At 36.4% G+C, this 20,374-nt stretch overlaps 1 protein-coding gene and 1 non-coding gene across 5 annotated transcripts in view; one reads left to right on the plus strand and one right to left on the minus strand.

Annotated features, from left to right (window-relative positions):
• Positions 1-20,374, plus strand: part of STPG2 (sperm tail PG-rich repeat containing 2) — a 619,397-nt gene that overhangs the window by 146,936 nt on the left and 452,087 nt on the right. The gene's annotated exons all lie outside the window — the stretch shown is intronic.
• LOC122673691 lies at positions 13,842-13,948 on the minus strand. The gene has a single exon (XR_006334801.1). It is a non-coding gene; the product is annotated as a U6 spliceosomal RNA (small nuclear RNA).

A 20,374-nucleotide genomic window follows, 5' to 3' on the forward strand; every position in this document is an offset into this window, starting at 1 on the left:
GTTTGCTTGTTGGTATCTTATCATTCACTGAACCATTGGTGGAGAAAAGCTCCTTAAAGTGACTTTTCTTACCGTAGGCCCATCAGTGCAAGTAAAGGTTTTTATTTTTTATTTTTATTTTTTTCATTTATTTTATTAGTTGGAGGCTAATTACTTTACAATATTGTAGTGGTTTTTGTCATACATTGACATGAATCAGCCATGGAGTTACATGTGTTCCCCATCCCAATCCCCCATCCCACCTCCCTCTCTACCCCATCCCTCTGGGTCTTCCCAGTGCACCAGCCCCAAGCACTTGTCTCATGCATCCAACCTGGGCTGGTGATCTGTTTCACCACAGATAATATACATGTTTCGATGCTGTTATCTTGAAACATCCCACCCTCGCCTTCTCCCACAGAGTCCAAAAGTCTGTTCTGTACATCTGTGTCTCTTTTTCTGTTTTGCATATAGGGTTATCATTACCATATTTCTAAATTCCATATATATGTGTTAGTATGCTGTAATGGTCTTTATCTTTCTGGCTTACTTCACTCTGTATAAGGGGCTCCAGTTTCATCCATCTCATTAGAACTGATTCAAATGAATTCTTTTTCATGGCTGAGTAATATTCCATGGTGTAGATGTACCACAGCTTCCTTATCCATTCGTTTGCTGATGGGCATCTAGGTTGCTTCCATGTTCTGGCAATTCTAAACAGTGCTGCGATGAACATTGGGGTGCACGTGTCTCTTTCAGATCTGGTTTCCTCGGTGTGTATGCCCAGAAATGGGATTGCTAGGTCATATGGCAGTTCTATTTCCAGTTTTTTAAGAAATCTCCACACTGTTTTCCATAGTGGCTGTACTAGTTTGCATTCCCACCAACAGTGTAAGAGGGTTCCCTTTTCTCCATACCCTCTCCAGCATTTATTGCTTGTAGACTTTTGGATAGCAGCCATCCTGACTGGCATGTAATGGTACCTCATTGTGGTTTTGATTTGCATTTCTCTGATAATGAGTGATGTTGAGCATCTTTTCATGTGTTTGTTAGCCATCTATATGTCTTCTTTGGAGAAATGTCTCTTTAGTTCTCTGGCCCATTTTTTGATTGGGTCATTTATTTTTCCGGAATTGACCTGTAGGAGTTGCTTGTATATTTTTGAGATTAATCCTTTGTCTGTTTCTTCATTTGCTATTATTTTCTCCCATTCTGAAGGCTGTCTTTTCACCTTGCTTATATTTTCCTTTGTTGTGCAAAAGCTTTTAAGTTTCATTAGGTCCCATTTGTTTATTTTTGCTTTTATTTCCAATATTCTGGGAGGTGGGTCATAGAGGATCCTGCTGTGATTTATGTCGGAGAGTGTTTTGCCTAAGTTCTCCTCTAGGAGTTTTATAGTTTCTGGTCTTACATTTAGATCTTTAATCCATTTTAAGTTTATTTTTGTGTATGGTGTTAGAAGGTGTTCTAGTTTCATTCTTTTACAAGTGGTTGACCAGTTTTCCCAGCACCACTTGTTAAAGAGGTTGTCTTTTTTCCATTGTATATCCTTGCCTCCTTTGTCGAAGATAAGGTGTTCATAGGTGTGTGGATTTATCTCTGGGCTTTCTATTTTGTTCCATTGATCTGTATTTCTGTCTTTGTGCCAGTACCATACTGTCTTGATGACTGTGGCTTTGTAGTATAGTCTGAAGTCAGGCAGGTTGATTCCTCCTGTTCCAACTTCTTTCTCAAGATTTCTTTGGCTATTCGAGGTTTTTTGTATTTCCATACAAATTGTGAAATTATTTGTTCTAGTTCTGTGAAGAATACTGTTGGTAGCTTGATAGGGATTGCATTGATCTATAGATCGCTTTGGGTAGTATAGCCATTTTGAAAATATTGATTCTTGCAATCCATGAACACGATATGTTTCTCCATCGGTTTGTGTCCTCTTTGATTTTTTTCAGCAGTGTTTTATAGTTTTCTATGTATAGGTCTTTTGTTTCTTTAGGTAGATACACTCCTAAGTATTTTATTCTTTTTGTTGCAGTGGTGAATGGTATTTTTTCCTTATTTCCTTATTTCCTAATTTCTCTTTCTGTTTTCTCATTGTTAGTGTATAGGAATGCAAGGGATTTCTGTGTGTTAATTTTATATCCTGCTACTTTACTATATTTGCTGATTAGCTCTAGTAATTTTGTGGTAGAGTCTTTAGGGTTTTCTATGTAGAGGATCATGTCATCTGCAAACAGTGAGAGTTTCACTTCTTCTTTTCCTGTCTGGATTCCTTTTACTTCTTTTTCTGCTCTGATTGCTGTGGCCAACACTTCCAAAACTATGTTGAATAGTAGTGGTGAGAGTGGACACCCTTGTCTTGTTCCTGATTTCAGGGGAAATGCTTTCAATTTTTCACCATTGAGGGTGATGCTTGCTGTGGGTTGGTCATATATAGCTTTTATTATGTTGAGGTATGTTCCTTCTATTCCTGCTTTCAGGAGAGTTTTAATCATAAATGCATGTTGAATTTTGTCAAAGGCTTTCTCTGCATCTATTGAGATAATCATATGGTCTTTATCTTTCAATTTGTTAATGTGGTGTATTACATTGATTGAATTGTGGATATTAAAGAATCCTTGCATTCCTGGGATAAAGCCCACTTCGTCATGATGTATGATCTTTTTGATATGTTGTTGGATTCTGTTTGCTAGAATTTTGTTAAGGATTTTTGCATCTATGTTCATCAGTGATATTGGCCTGTAGTTTTCTTTTTTTGTGGCATCTTTGGTTTTGGAATTAGGGTGATGGTGGCCTCATAGAATGAGTTTGGAAGTTTACCTTCTTCTGCAATTTTCTGGAAGAGTTTGAGTAAGATAGGTGTTAGCTCTTCTCTAAATTTTTGGTAGAATTCAGCTGTGAAGCCATCTGGTCCTGGGCTTTTGTTTGCTGGAAGATTTCTGAATACAGTTTCGATTTCCGTGCTTGTGATGGGTCTGTTGAGATCTTCTATTTCTTCCTGGTTCAATTTTGAAAAGTTATACTTTTCTAAGAATTTGTCCATTTCTTCCAAGTTGTCCATTTTGTTGGCATAGAGCTGCTGGTAGTAGTCTCTTATGATCCTTTGTATTTCAGTGTTGTCTGTTGTGATCTCTCCATTTTCATTTCTAATTTTGTTAATTTCATTCTTCTCACTTTGTTTCTTAATGAGTCTTGCTAATGGTTTGTCAATTTTCTTTATTTTTTCAAAAAACCAGCTTTTAGCTTTGTTGATTTTTGCTATGGTCTCTTTTGTTTCTTTTGCATTTATTTCTGTCCTAATTTTTAAGATTTCTTTCCTTCTACTAACCCTGGGGTTCTTCATTTCTTCCTTCCCTAGTTGCTTTAGGTGTAGAGTTAGGTTATTTATTTGACTTTTTTCTTATTTCTTGAGGTAACCCTGTAATGCTATGAACCTTCTCCTTAGCACTGCTTTTACAGTGTCCCATAGGTTTTGGGTTGTTGTGTTTTCATTTTCATTCATTTCTATGCATATTTTGATTTCTTTTTTGATTTCTTCTATGGTTTGTTGGTTATTCAGAAATATGTTATTTAGCCTCCATATGTTTGAATTTTTAATAATTTTTTTCCTGTAATTGAGATCTAATCTTACTGCAGTGTGGTCAGAAAAGATGACTGGAATGATTTCAGTTTTTTTGAATTTACCAAGACTAGATTTATGGCCCAGGATGTGATCTATTCTGGAGAAGGTTCCGTGTGCACTTGAGAAAAAGGTGAAGTTGATTGTTTTGGGGTGAAATGTCCTATAGATATCAATTAGGTCTAGCAGGTCCATTGTGCTATTTAAAGTTTGTGTTTCCTTGTTAATTTTCTGTTTAGTTGATCTATCCATAGTTGTGAGTGGGGTATTAAAGTCTCCCACTATTATTGTGTTACTATTAATTTCCTCTTTCATACTCATTAGCATTTGCCGTACATATTGTGGTGCTCCTATGTTGGGTGCATATATATTTATAATTGTTATATCTTCTTGGATTGATCCTTTGATCATTATGTAGTGTCCTTCTTTGTCTCTTTTCACAGCCTTTATTTGAAAGTCTATTTTATCTGACACGAGTATTGTGACTCCTGCTTTCTTTTGGTCTCTGTTTGCGTGAAATATTTTTTTCCAGCCCTTCACTTTTAGTCTGTATGTGTCTCTTGTTTTGAGGTGGGTCTCCTGTAGACAGCATATATAGGGGTCTTGTTTTTGTATCCATTCAGCCAATCTTTGTCTTTTGGTTGGGGCATTCAGCCCATTTACATTTAAGGTAATTATTGATAGGTGTGGTCCCGTTGCCATTTACTTTGTTGTTTTGGGTTCACGTTTATACAACCTTTCTGTGTTTCCTGTCTAGAGAAGATCCTTTAGCATTTGTTGAAGAGCTGGTTTGGTGGTTCTGAATTCTCTCAGCTTTTGCTTGTCTGTAAAGCTTTTGAATTCTCCTTCATATCTGAATGAGATCCTTGCTGGGTACAGTAATTTAGATTGTAGGTTATTCTCTTTCATTACTTTAAGTATGTCCTGCCATTCCCTTCTGGCCTGGAGGGTTTCTATTGATAGATCAGCTGTTATCCTTATGGGAATCCCTTTGTGTGTTATTTGTTGTTTCTCCCTTGCTGCTTTTAATATTTGTTCTTTGTGTTTGATTTTTGTTAATTTGATTAATATGTGTCTTGGGGTGTTTTGCCTTGGGTTTATCCTGTTTGGGACTCTCTGGGTTTCTTGGAGTTGGGTGGCTATTTCCTTCCCCATTTTAGGGAAGTTTTCAGCTGTTATCTCCTCGAGCATCTTCTCATGGCCTTTCTTTTTGTCTTCTTCTTATGGGACTCCTATGATTCGAATGTTGGGGCATTTCACATTGTCCCAGAGGTCCCTGAGGGTGGACTCATTTCTTTTGATTTTTTTTTCTTTTTTCCTCTCTGCTTCATTTATTTTCACCATTTTATCTTCTACCTCACTCATCCTATCTTCTGTCTCCGTTATTCTACTCTTGCTTCCCTCCAGAGTGTTTTTGATCTCATTTATTGCATTATTCATTTTTAATTGACTCTTTTTTATTTCTTCTAGGTCCTTATTAAACATTTCTTGCATCTTCTCAATCTTTGTCTCCAGACTATTTATCTGTAACTCCATTTTGTTTTCAAGATTTTGGATCATTTTTATTATCATTATTCTAAATTCTTTTTCAGGTAGATTCCTTATCTCCTCCTCTTTTGTTTGACTTGGTGGGCATTTTTCATGTTCCTTTACCTGTTGGGTATTTCTCTGCCTTTTCATCTTGTTTAGATTGCTGTGTCTGGAGTGGGCTTTCTGTATTCTGGAGGTCTGTGGTTCCTTTTTATTGTGGAGGTTTCACCCAGTGGGTGGGGTTGGATGTTTGGCTTGTCAAGGTTTCCTGGTTAGGGAAGCTTGCATTGGTGCTCTGGTGCATGGAACTGGATTTCTTCTCTCTGGAGAGCAATGGAGTGTCCAGTAATGAGTTTTGAGATGGGCCTATGTGTTAGGTGTGACTTTGGGCAGCCTGTATGTTGATGCTCAGGGCTATGTTCCTGCATTTCTGGAGAATTTGCGTGGTATGTCTTGCTCTGAAACTTATTGGCTTTTGGGTGGTGGTTGGTTTCAGTGTAGGTATGGAGGCTTTTGGATGGTCTCTTATTACTTAATGTTCCATGTAGTCAGGAGTTTTCTGGTGTTCTCAGGTTTTGGGCTTAAGTCTCCTGCCTCTGGATTTCAGTTTTATTCTTCCAGTAGCCTCAAGACTTCTCCAACTATACAGCACTGATAATAAAACTTCTAGGTTAATGGTGAAAAGATTCTCCCCCGTGAGGGACACCCAGAGAGGTTCACAGAGTTACATGAAGAAGAGGAGAGGGAGGAGGGAGATAGTGATGAGCAGGAGGAGAAGAAGGGGGTCTCAAGAGGAGAGAGACAGATCTACGCAGTTGTGCAAGTAAAGGTTTTCAGGAAAACGATTTCTGACATACTGAAGCGTGAGTTAGGCACAGTGCACTTAGTATACTTTCTTTTCTTCCATTACATTTTAGAGTCTCTATAAATTTTTCATATCATTGTCTAACCTCATTAGTTCAAAAAGTGGCCTTGTTATGCAAAAGAAAGAGCAAGTACTGCTGGATGCCATATTCCTTAAAGCACAGGATGGTGAAGAAAACTGCTAAGCAAGATACAGTGTGATAAGTCAGATTCTAGTAGCCTGCTTCTTGATTGCATACCATTGCCTGTACACAGGTTGTGAGAAGAATGCAATTCTGTAGTTTTATATTAGTTATTTTAATTGTCACACATAAATGTCAGAGGCAGATAATAACTTTATGAAGAAATTATTTTATTTTTTCTCTTTGATAAAAAATTTTGCACATTACTGTGTTTTGAGGATAAAATCTGTCTTTAAAGATAACATGTTCATTTGAAGTGATCAACAGCAAAATGACTCATGTTCTATATAACTTCTGAGACTTAAGCTGTTTATGGTATTCATCCCAATCTGATTCCTACATTTTATATCAACCATTCATTGTTTTATAGCTTATATGAGAATTGAGGGTAAGGATTGGGGGCAGGAGGAGAAGGGGACGACAGAGGATAAGATGGCTGGATGGCATCACTGACTCAATGGACATGAGTTTGAGTAAACTCTGGGAGTTGGTGATGGACAAGGAGGCCTGGCGTGCTGCGATTCATGGGGTTGCAAAGAGTTGGACACGAGTGAGCAACTGAACTGAACTGAACTGATGTTAAAACTGATATGGAAATGATTTATCAAGACCTTAACTCCATCATTTAAGTCCTTGATGCCAACATGACTATATATGCAATCCTACGCATGGTAGAGTGATGGCATTAATACCATTGAAATCTCTGTATAGTAAATGCACAACTAATGAAACACAACATTTAGAAATTGACTTCAATGCCTAGTTATCTTAGGATGCACATATTCATGAGTTATAAGCCATTTCAATATGTTTAAGTGTTTAAGAATTCATCTTTTTTCAAAGTTATCTTCATTGATGAAAAAAGCTATAGCCTGCAATGCTGGATTTATTTATAGAAATCTGATTTCACTGACGTGGCTAGCATAGTCATCTTTTGACCAATTCAGAGTATTAAACTTTTGAGTATGTGATCATCATTATAGTCAAAAATATGTATTTCTGTTTGGATTTCTAGGGGTAAGCAATAATTCCATTATATATTTTTTTTAATAAATATCTAAGAGAAAAGGCATTTTTCCATCATATAAATTTAAAACATAGGTATAAATATTGTATTCGTATCATCACCACAAGCATATAGGGAACAAATATAGAAAAGTCTTAATAGGTTCATATAAGTTTAAATGATATTAATGGAAAAATAGAAAAATAGGGGAAAGGAAAAAGGACAGAGATGTGCAAGGGAGTATAAAGAAGAGATAATAGGAAGAAGTACTCACATTGTAAAGTTTGAAAGGGTACAGAGTAACATAAGAAAAAGCTAAAGCAGAAGCATGTTGGAAAACTTGCAACTAGATTCAGTTGCTACTATGGGAGTGTGAGCAAGCTGTGGGAGTTGGTGGACATAGGAACCTGGCCTGCTGCAGTCCATGGGGTCGCAGAGTCAGACACGACTGAGCAACTGAACTGATGGAAAGGAACTGCTGCTTCTGCAATGACAAAGCAGATCCAATGGAAGAAATTCCTTCTTCTGCCAGCCTTGTAAAGACCCTGTAGCACCTCCTGTTGGCCAAGTCTAACAAGGAATCCCATCTGACAAAGTACAAATAGAGTTTGCAGATTTCTAGGTTTGGAGCTGGGACAACAGATTAAAATCTGGTACATTTCACCACTTTGACTGCTTAGCATCTTAATTGATCTTTCCACTCATTTGGAGTTACATACACTGTTCCAAACAACTCTGTTTCTGCCCCAAACAGTACAACTGTCTTCTGTATAGCATGTTTTCTCCTTCCGCAGAATGAGAAGGCTCAAGTTTCCAACAGTGACTGTCTTCATCTCCGGCAAATTTAGTCATAGACCATCAAAACTTTTTGTTATCTAAATACTTTAATAAGTTGTTAAGTTGCAGTTGTTCACTATTACATGGTAAATCACGTATTGTTAATTTCAATGAAATTTTTAGAAAATAAGGAGAAGGCAAAGAAGGAAAATGAAACTAGTTAATGTGCACAGATACACACACACACAAGGAAATTTATATGAATAGCTGCCACAATCTTTGTTCTTTTTTTGAAACAAATACTTTAATGGACCAAAAAAACAAAACAAAACAAAACAAAACAACAAACACAACTATTTACAGTCAATGAAAAGAAGTGTTGAGTGGTATTGCTTAGGTATTTGAAGCCTGTAGCAAAAACATACTGTTAAATTTTAAAATGTCTTGACATTGTATTTGGAAATTTTGATTCACCTGACCCAACCATGAAAAATGTCCTTAATCAATCTATGAAACATATTTTCTTTCCAGATCATTAAGAAGTGTTCATTGATAGGCTTATGCACTATAGAACTGTTCTTTGGACACTAAAATAAAAATAGTAATTCAGAAAATGGAATATCTGTTTCCTGTACCATAAACTTTTGCTGAATACACTTTAGGAAACTAGAGACAGCAAAAGAGAGAGCAGAATGAGGACAGGTGTGTGTTGTTCAGCTATCACTCACACTAACAATAAATCAATCCCTTTGAGACCTTAATGTTAACATACAGCTGAAGTATATCAGCTGGGAAAGAAACCAATCCCTTCTATAGTTATTTTATGACAAAGCACTCTTAACTGAGGTCCAGTTTGTTAACTGAAGTTTGTTTGTTGAACACAGTTCTCATTCTTACCTGGTCTGAGGCTGTGGATGATATTTCTGACTTCTTTTTTCTATCACTGTCTCCATGTTTTTTGGCTCTCAGCTGTTCAGGGTTCACCGTCTGGTGAATGACCAAACCTTCCCTTCTGAATCTTCAGTGAGCCTTCCTTTTTTTTGTTTGATGTAATTTCCCATCAACTCTTAATATTGGAGACAGAAGTATTAAGAGGAATCCCAGAGAATACGCTAACAGAGTTCTTCCCGCCTTCCCTGTGTTGCAGCAACTCAGATTCTATTGTTCATTGTGACAATTCACCCCAGTCAGTAGAGTGACCTCTACTTTTTTTCAGTGGCCCCAAGTGCTAGTTGATGATCTTAAATTTCAATTCTGTAGAACCAGAGTCGTGACTCTAGGTGGAAGCATTCCTCCCTCAGGAATCAGGATTTTAAATGAGTAGAGTTCAAAATTATGGAGACAAGTGGCAAAAATTTTGTGAGCTGTCAGGTGAGATAATGAGAAGAGATATTTGATACACATTGCATATTCTGCACCGTGTATGCTTAAAGAGGCCCTCTCAAGGTCTTGTCTCTCAATTGGCCTCATTATTGTTTTCAGCTGGTCCTCTTGTTTGTTAGCTGCTTTTAAGTGGAGAGTCTGTTAGACCTAGTGAATTCTGTGAGCAAAAGCCCACATTTCTTTTGCTGAAATGAGTTTCTTGATCAGAAATAATGTTGTCTAAAATGTCCTAACAGTAAATAAGTCCATTCTGTAAGTCCAAGGAAGGCAGCGTTGGCAAAAGAATTATTGGCAGGAGGACAAATGAGGTCTTGTAAGGAGCTTTTTTTCTTTTTTTAAAGGTTTTGGAGTCAGGTTATGCTGGGTTCTTAAAAGAGAGTAAGTGTTCTTATTCCCCCAATTCTGTCAAAAAGTTTGCTTATTTTTTGTATGATTGAGTTGTTCTTTCTTAAATGTTTGTAAGAATTTACAGTTGAAACTTTCTGGACCTGGTATTTTATTTGGGGGAAGGTTTTTAAGAAAAGATTCATGTCCCTTATCATTGTTTCTGATGCTTTGGCACTGGGGCCTTGTTGACCCTGAATAGACGGCTTCTCTAGCTTTAGGCAGTTAATAGAGAAAGCAAGTAACGGGCAAGCATGCTGTTTCTATGCAAACTAGCCAATCCAGGGCTCATGAGCTAACCTCCTCTGGGCCTCACACACTTGTAGCTGTTTCTGCTCTAATCACCCTAGGGCCTGGTACCAGAGAACTAAAGACGGTACCCTATGCTCCAGAGTCTGCTGAAATTTTTCAAACTAGCCAGTCCTAAGCTTGCATAGTCTGCCTTACCAGTTCCTTCCTGTGGAAACCTCAGTGAAGGCTCTCACCCACGTTTTCCCTTCATTTCTTCTTTCCCTGTGTGACCGCCATGGGCAACGTGCTCCTCCTCCTGAGATGTGTGAGTATAGCAAACTCTTTTTCAATAATGATAAATAATAATAAAACCACCTCAGTAGATATTGGGCCATTTACATTTCATATATTTTTTCTAGTTTTATTAATTCAACGTTTAGAGAAATATATCCATTTATTTCTAATTATCAAGTTTATTTTCTTGAAAAAGTGGTTGCTATATTTCCTTTTTTTGTTTATAAGCTCTACAGTGATGGTGCCCTTTCCTCACCCCCTGATTTTGGTACTTTGTGTTTTCCTTCCTTCTTGCTTTCTGTAATCAGTCTTACTAGGCATTTTAGCAATATTTATAAACTGTTTTTTAAGGAAAACTTTTTGGCTTTGTCGATTTTCTCCGTGTTTATTTTCTGTTTCATTGATTATTTTATAATTTCTTTGTCCCTTGAGTTTGATTTGTTGTTCGTTTTCTAGTTTCTTGAAATGGAAGCTAAATCAATGATTTCCAGCTTCTTTTTTGATTATATGTATTTTTAAGGCAATAAATTTCCTTCATACACTGCTTTAGCTGTATTCCACACATTTTCTGTTACTTAGTTTCGAACATTCTTTAATTCACATTTTTTCTTCTTAGACCTATTTAAAAGACTATTGTTTAATTTCCTTGAAGTGGACTCTTTTCCCTAACCATTTGTTATTGATTTCAAGCTTGCCTCCATTATGGAAATAGTTATATACTCAGTTGTTTCAATCTGTTAACAATTTAAATGTTTTCTTTATGGATCATCATATATCAATTTTTTTGTCTATGTGAAAGGAATGACCCATCTTCACTTTGTGATATCTGTAATACTTTCCTTAATTCATTAAAATTTTCTTGACAATGCATACTCTTTCATCTGCTGGCTCTCGTAATATCATGAGAGAGAACTAATTAGGAGCATCAGATTTATTTTGGAACAACCATGGGGTCGCAAAGAGCGACTGAGCAACTGAACTGAGACTAACTGATTACATTTGACAATTAAGTTTTTGAAATTATTTTTATGAATCAGTATGTGAATTTTAACTTTGATTAGGAATGTTATTTTTTGACAGAAAAGATGGCATAAAATAGAGGAGTTTAGTATTTTTTTCCTCATGAACATCATTACTCAAGCATACTTTTTAAAACCTTAATTTCACTTTGGATCACTCTGTCACACATTTATTTAAGAACATTGCTATGAGTTTTATGTTTTATCATCTTTTTATATGAATGTCTTAAAGTTAAGACATTTATTTCTTAAAGGTGGAGAGTCTTTCTTCATTGCTACCCTTCATGGTTTGGTATCATGCTCGGTACACAGTAGATTCTCAGCATATAGCTTTACATTTAAGAAAAAATATAAATCAATTTAAAAGTTGCTTTAAAATTAATTAAAAAATAAAAATAGTTAAAAACCAACAACAACAAAAGGAAAGTACATAAATCAGAGGTTGCCTTTTTTTCATGGGAGCAGTACCTATCTCAAAGGAAGCATAGATGTACATAATTTAGAAATATTTAATTATCCTGAAAAGAAATGAAGTCTTTGTCAAATTAATGTATAGTTCCCCCACAAACCCACTTGATATTGTCTACATAAAAATGTATCTTTTTTATTGTACCTTTCACCTGGTCTAGTTGTGTTTCTGTGCCTAGGATTTCTGAGGTCCATGGCTGATTGAGGTTAGAGTATTTCTAGCCTCTGTATCATGTAAGATAAGAGGTATCTGTACATGAACATGAATATATTTCTAAAAAATTTATTTTTTGAAGTATATTTGATTTTCAGTGTGTTAATTTATGTTGTACAGCAAAGTTATTCAGTTATACATATATATATACATTCTTTTTCATATTATTTTCCATTATGATTTATCATAGGATATTGAATATAGTTCCCTGTGCTATACAGTAGGACCTTGTTGTTTAATCATTCTATATATAATAGTTTGCATCTTTAATCCCAAGCTCCCAATCCATTTCTCCCTCATCCCATATGACTATACTTTTAAAATATGACATTTATTGTATTTATATAGAATGACTTGTATATTGTTTAATTTTTAATCATCATTTTAAAAAGTTTTTTAGCCAGGCAAGATTAAAAAAGTGAAAGTCATTGCTTGTCAGTGCTGAATATGTGTTTATATATTCTCAATTTGTTCTTCTATTTCCGAAATATTTCATGATCTAGCACTTTATTTTCCTGGAGACTTATCTCATTTATGCTTTCTTTAGTTTGATGTGTTAATTCTTTTTTATAGTGATGATTAACCACCATTACAGTGGTTCTAATTGAGCTTCCAAGAATTCTCATATTAGTTGTGTTTGCTTAAAAGTAATTTCTAGAAATATATAATGAGTGTCAATTTAACTTGAGATAAGTTTATCCCAGATAAAGATTACTTTGAAAATTACTATATAGAGGGAGATTTTCTTGCTCATTTGATTTCAAGCATTATATATATCCAGTTCAGATAAATCATCTCAAAGAATTGGTTATCTTGCATGTATAGGTATAGATCTCAAAGCTGTTACAAGTTTTGAAAATTATATTTTTAGGATCTGTTCAAAAAGAACAGTTTGATTTCAGCTTGAACATTCTTAAGATTTGCAATTATAATTTTATGTTATTTTTGATTAAAATAAACAGAATCAGGAAGCAACCTAAAAATATATTGTTGTCAATGTTAGATTTCATCTTTAACTTGCTGTTTTAAATTTGCTTGTTACATTTAAATATTTACACTTAAATTTCAAATTTAGCATAAGATCATATCATAAGATCATACAGAAAATGTTGGGCTTTATGTATGCATTTAGAAGCTTTAAAATTTGTATTGATTCTGTCTGATATTCGTTACACTGAAAGAACAAGATGATGCCCCTGTATTGAATGAGTAGGTGTACCAGTCAGTTCAGTTCAGTTGCTCAGTCATGTCCAACCCTTTGTGACTCCATGGAACACCAACTCCTGGAGCTTGCTCAAACTCATGTCCATCGTGTTGGTGATGCCATCCAACCATCTCATCCTCTGTTGTCCGCTTCTCCTCCCATCTTCAATCTTTCCCAGCATCAGGGTCTTTTCCAATGAGTTGGTTCTTTGCATCATGTGGCCAAAGTATTGTAATTTCAGCTTCAGCATCAGTCCTTCCAATGAATATTCAGGACTGATTTCCTGTAGGATTGACTGGTTTGATCTCCTGGCAGTCCAAGGGATTCTCAAGAGCCTTCTCCAACACCACAGTTCAAAAGTATCAATTCTTCAGCACTCAGCCTTCTTTATGGCCCAACTCTCATATTCATACATGGCTACTGGAAAAACCATAGCTTTGAGTAGATGGACCTTTGTTGGTGAAATAATGTCTCTGCTTTTTAATATGCTGTCTAGGTTGGTCATAACTTTTCTTCCAAGGAGCAAGCCTTTTTTAATTTCTTGGCTGCAGTCACCACCTGCAGTGATTTTGGAGCCCAAGAGAATAAAGTCTGTCACTGCCATTGTTTTCCCGTCTATTTGCCATGAAGTGATGGGACCAGATACCATGATCTTAGTTTCCTGATTATTGAGTTGTTTTTTTTTTTTTTTTAAATATGGAACGCTTCACGAATTTGCGTGTCATCCTTGCGCAGGGGCCATGCTAATCTTCTCGGTATCGTTCCAATTTTAGTATATGTGCTGCCGAAGTGAGCACTGATTATTGAGTTTTAAGTGAACTTTTTCACTTAAAACTCTTTCACTTTCATCAAGAGGCTCTTTATTTCTTTTTTTTTTCATTTATTTTTATTAGTTGGAGGCTAATTACTTTACAGTATTGTAGTGGTTTTTGCCACACATTGACATGAATCAACCATGGATTTACATATGTTCCCCATCCCAACCCCTCCTCCCGCCTCCCTCTCCATCCCATCCCTCTGGGTCTTCCCAGTGCACCAGCCCTGAGCACTTGTCTCATGCATCCAACCTGGGCTGGTGGTCTGTTTCACCCTTGATAGTATACTTGTTTCAATGCTATTCTCTCAAAACATCCCACCCTCACCTTGTCCCACAGAGTCCAAAAGTCTGTTCTGTACATCTGTGTCTCTTTTTCTGTTTTGCATATTGGGTTATCATTACCATCTTTTAAAATTCCATATATATGCGTTAGTATACTGTATTGGTCTTTATCTCTCTGGCTTACTTCACTCTGCATAATGGGCTCCAGTTTCATCCATCTCATTAGAACTGATTCAAATGAATTCTTTTTAACGGCTGAGTAATATTCCTTACCACAGCTTCCTTATCCATTCATCTGCTGATGGGCATCTAGGTTGCTTCCATGTCCTGGCTATTATAAACAGTGCTGCGATGAACATTGGGGTGCATGCGTCTCTTTCAGATCTGGTTTCCTCAGTGTGTATGCCCAGAAGTGGGATTGCTGGGTCATATGGCAGTTCTATTTCCAGTTTTTTTTTTTTTTTTTTTTTGGGCGCCGCCGGCCAGCCGGGGCCCCGGGTGGCCGCCGGACGAGTCGGTGCTTGACTGGCGCCCTATTTCCAGTTTTTTAAGAAATTTCCACACTGTTCTCCATAGTGGCTGTACTAGTTTGCATTCCCACCAACAGTGTAAGAGTGTTCCTTTTTCTCCACACCCTCTCCAGCATTTATTGCTTATAGACTTTTGGATAGCAGCCATCCTGACTGGCATGTAATGGTACCTCATTGTGGTTTTGATTTGCATTTCTCTGATAATGAGTGATGTTGAGCATCTTTTCATGTGTTTGTTAGCCATCTATATATCTTCTTTGGAGAAATGTCTGTTTAGTTCTCTGGCGCATTTTTTGATTGGGTCATTTATTTTTCTGGAATTGAGCTGCAGGAGCTGCTTGTATATTTTTGAGATTAATCCTTTGTCTGTTGCTTCATTTGCTATTATTTTCTCCCATTCTGAAGGCTGTCTTTTCACCTTACTTATAGTTTCCTTTGTTGTGCAAAAGCTTTTAAGTTTTATTAGGTCCCATTTGTTTATTTTTGCTTTTATTTCCAATATTCTGGGAGGTAGGTCATAGAGGATCCTGCTGTGATTTGTGTCGGAGAGTGTTTTAAGAGGCTCTTTATTTCTTTGCTTTCTGCCTTAAGGGTGGTGTCATCAGCATATCTGAGGTTATTGATGTTTTTCCCAGCACTCTTGATTCCAGCTTGTGCTTCATGCAGCCTGGCATTTCTCATGATGTACCCTGCATATAAGTAAAATATGCAGGGTGACAATATACAGCCTTGACATACTCCTTTCCTGATTTGGAACTAGTTTGTTGTCCCATATGTCCAGTTCTAACCCTTGCTTCTTGATCTTCATAGAGATTTCTTGGGCAGGTAAGGTGATCTGGTATTCTCATCTCTTGAATTTTCTACAATTTGTTGTGATCTACACAGGCATGCTGCTCTCCATGGAGTTGCAGAGAGTTGGACGTGACTGAGTGACTGAACTGAACTGAACACAGTCAAAGGCTTTGGTGTAATCAATAAAGCAGAAGTAGATGTTTTTATGGAACTCTCTTGCTTTCTCTATGATCCAACAGACGTTGGCAATTTAATCTCTGGTTCCTCTACCTTTTCTAAATCCAGCCTGGACATCTGGAAGTTCACGGTTCACCTATTGTTGAAGCCTGGCTTGGAGAATTTTGGGCATTACTTTGCTAGCATGTGTGATGAGTGCAATTGTGCGATAGTTTGAATATTCCTCGACATTGCTTTTCTTAAGGATTGGAATGAAAACTTACCTTTTCCAGTCCTGTGGCCCACTATTAATGTAGTGGGTATATGTAGTGGGTGAGTAGGTGTATGGCCCACTATTGGCCATATGCATAATCCGTAGGTGTATGGCCCACTGTTAATGATATTTGGGAATAGTAAATAGTTAGAATGATGTACTATTTTCATGCACTGAAACCTTAATTGAGAATTAAAACTGGAGTGGGTTGCCATTTCCTTCTCTAGGGGATTTCCAGACCCAGGATTCAAACCCACATATCATCTGGCTTCTGCATTGTCAGGCAGATTCTTTGACCACTGAACCATTTGGGAAGCCCCAGTGTTTCTTGGCCATGGCTTAGCATAAGCTCGTGACTTTTAAAAAATACCAATGCCAAGGCCCCATTCCTTACATATTAGGAATTAATTCTTGTGGTATGGGGCCCAAGAATCCATGTTTTTTAAAATTCTCAGACAATGTTAGGACATGTGCAAGTTGAAAACAGTTGGAATATCCTGTGATTTACACTAAATTTTACTCATTGTTCACCCTCCCTAATTTCTAACTAGTTTAAATCCAAGCATTTGTTTACTAATGCTTTTGTTCACTCATTAGTTCAAATATTCAGCATATACTTACTCAGGGTCTATTATGAGTATTTCTAGATGTTAGGAACTCAGAGGTAGACAAGACATAGAAGATTTTTGCCCTCATGGAGATAATATTTTTGTGCAGAGGGGATAAAGGCTATAAGTTAAAAAAAGTTACATGATATTTTTGTTGGTATTATGAGTAAGGAAGAGAACAAATGCAATGCCGTGTAATAAGAGAGGAGTGACAGCGATATGGGGTGGGTTGACACTTCCAGAATGTTTCTCTGATGAAATGAATAAAAAGCTAAAGAATGAGAAGAAGCCAGTGGTGAAAAGAGCCTGAGGATGATTGAACCAGACAGAAGGAATGCATAGCATCATACCCCTAAGGAGGGAAAGACCTGATATATTTGAGGAGCAGAAAGGAAACCAGATGAATGGCTTTCAGATGAGAAAAATCACTTCTTACTTGAATTGATACTGTCTCAGTGATAAAGTATCATTTCTCTTTGATCTAAAAATTTTTTTTTTTTGTTTAGTTTTTAGCGATTTGATTATGATGTGTCTGGGGTGTAGATTTACATGGTTTTATCTTATTTGAGGTTCTTGAATCTGTTGGTTTATATCTTCTGTCAAATTTGGGAATTTTTAGCCATTATCCCTTCACATACATATATTATCCCCACACTCTTTCTTTTCTTCTTTTGAGGCTCTGACATAAAAAAGTGTTAAATCTTTTGGTACCTGCAGATCCCTAAGGCTCTGTTAATTCTTTTAAGATCTGTTTTCTCTCTGTTTTTCTGTTTGGGTAATTTCTATTGATCTAAGTTCATTGATTATTTCATCATCTCCATTCTTTCATTTAGCTCTTCCACTGTAGTTTTTGATTTGTCATTATATATTTCCATTCTACAATTGTCATTTAGTTTTTCTTTGTTTATTCTAGAGTTTTGCCAGGGGTTTCAAATTTTCCATTCGTTTCAAGAATGATGTAATTGCTTGTTTGTACTTTTGTATGGTGTCTGCTTTAAAGTCCCTGTCAGACAATTCCAGCATCTGCTCCATTCTGGTGTTGTCATACAGTGATTAGCTTTTCTCATTTGAGTTGAGATGCTCCTCTTTGTTGATATGATGAGTGATTTTGGGCTTTGTCTGGTCATTTTCAGTACTGTGTTATGCAATACTTAAATCTTCTATTTTAGTACAGTCAGCTTATTTGAATTTAGAGCACACATCCTTGGCCACTTTTTTAGACTGTGATTCAAATGTCAATTTAGTATCTAGATTATTCTGGTCTAGCCTGTTTGTGTGCTACCCAGCAGTCAATTTAAAGCCTGCAAGGTTGTTCACATGATATTTTTTTCTCAGAGGTTTTGTTTTGTTGTTTTTTGGTTTCATCCATGAGCCAGTTGGGGGGTGTACCCAGAACTCCATACACAGGTTTAAACAATTCCTTTCTTCAGCTGCCTCTCTTCTGTACTCCCCCCTCTATCTTGGAGAAGGTGAAGCGCTGCCTTTTTGTTGTCATTTACTTATTACAGAGTGAGGTTGAGTGTCAAGGTTCTGCCGTGTAGTTTCTCCAGCACCAGTTGGGGAGTGGGAGAGATTTCATTCTTGAGCACAGTGCACAGATGCCCCATAGGGCTCTGCCTGACATCTAATGTCTCTGCAACATCTAATGGGGAAGAGACAAGGTGCAGATTCTGTAATAGGAAATTGTTTCTTTTCGTGTGTCCCATAATTTCTGCAGGCTTGCTTTCTTCTGCATGAATGAGTCTACTTTTGAAACTATTGAAACATTTCCATTATTATACTTTTTAACTGTGGGATTCTATATTTGTTTGACTTTTTGATGGTTGTTGTTTCCTTGCCAAACTTCTTGTTTTGTTCATCCATTGTTTTACTAATTTAATTTAGTTGCTTGTGTTGTCTTATAGTTCACTAACCCTCCTTAAAATTATTCTGAATTCTCTACAGTTCATATATCGCCATCTCTGTAAGGTCAATTATTGGGGCTTTATTGTTTTCTTTGGTTGTCGTATTTACTGACTGTGTGTGTGTGACTTAGTTCTGCAGATGTGCAAAGCTGATGGTTGGGATTACTCCTTGGGCATTGCAGGTATGATCTTGGTCCACCAAGACCTGTGTGTTGGTTGTCATAAGCCTCTTCATCTCCTCTGTCACAATCAGATACCCTTGTGGCTGGTCCCATAGATTCCCCTGAAATTCTTGTGGAATGAGCTCACAGTTGAGGCTCTTACAAACTGATTCGCAATGCCAGGGGAGGTTGTTAGCCTTCTCCTCTTACACCCCACTCTCTTTTCCCGCTGGAGGAACCAAAGACCCAGGAGACACCTCTCTGCTTGGCTCTGTCCTATCCAAGGGAAGGGGACACATGGTCAAAATGTACCTGCTTCCCTTTTCCTTCCCATGCAGTCTGTCTTGGTCTCTGAGGTACAGTGGGATGCTTCATCTTCACCCCGATGTCTAGGATCTCTCAGTACTGTTGTTCTTGAATACATGTTAGTGGTTCTTGTGAAGGGGAGCCAAGTCAGGAACAACCTATGTGGCATCTCAGTGACATTGCTTCTCTTTCCTTCAAAATTTAAAGGAAAGCACTTCAAAATTTCTGTTTATCTGCATTTTCATAAGTATATGATGCCATCATTGCACTTAAATAGTTTGCAATTTAATAATTAAAGAAATTAAACTACAGAGTAGGCAGTGTCATGAAAAACTAAATGCCTCTCCATCAACTTTATTTTAAGCAAGGGATAAATGGTGGTTTCTCGGGTGCTGTGGAAGTGTTACCTTATATGAAAACATCCAGTTATTGGTATTTTGCATACATTTTAAACATTAGAATACCATGCCATTGATATTTGCACAAATAATATTAACAAAGGTTTCATGATTAATGTTCAATTCTTGACAAAGAAAAAATATTTAGAAATTCAAGGTTTAGAATTCAGTGAAGGATTTTAGAAAGATTTTTATTTATCTTAGCATTTCCACTGATTGTGTAATTGAGACAACGATTGGTCTATTAAAGCTTTTTTATTTATAAGAGTAGTACATAATTAAAGACATTTTTAAAGATAAGAAAGGAGAAAGAACAAAAGAAGTTTATATAGTTCCACCACCTGAAACTAACAATGTTAATGTTTGAGTAAATTTTTCTTTCATCATAATAATAGTGAAATATCCTGTTCGTATTTTGTTTTCCTCAATCAGGACTGTATTGTAAATATTTTGATATAAAGCATTTTGACTATCATTACTTAATGAGTATAAAATATAGGAATCTTTTATTTGTTCTGAGCAATGCATTACTAATGATGCCCTATAATTCAACTCTCAATTACATTAATAATTTTCACATAGGAATAAATATAAAAAATATGAGTATATTTATATTCAGTGATATAAATATCTATTATAACTTAATAACAGACTAGTAGTTTTAATTTGGAGTCATATTCCCCACAGGCTTCAAAAAAAAAAGTTTCCATTATCCCTTCCTAGTTATGTAATATTTTTTGTAAATCAAGCATCTTCAGTGTTTGTCCTTGTTTTCTTTTGACACTGTTTGCTTGTGATTTTTTTGTTTTCCTTGTGTGTAGAGATGTATAGGCATTATCAGAGGGAATTGACACTTTTGCATTGGTTACAATTTTACAGTGTTCATTAATTCTAGACATAAAATTTTGTTTTAATTTTATGTTACTTGATTTAGGTTAATCATAATAATTAGCATAATTCTAGCTCTTTTACCACAGTGATTAGTTCAGGTGGGA

This window comes from Cervus elaphus, chromosome 17, assembly GCF_910594005.1.
Source record: "Cervus elaphus chromosome 17, mCerEla1.1, whole genome shotgun sequence".
Lineage (NCBI taxonomy): Eukaryota > Metazoa > Chordata > Mammalia > Artiodactyla > Cervidae > Cervus > Cervus elaphus.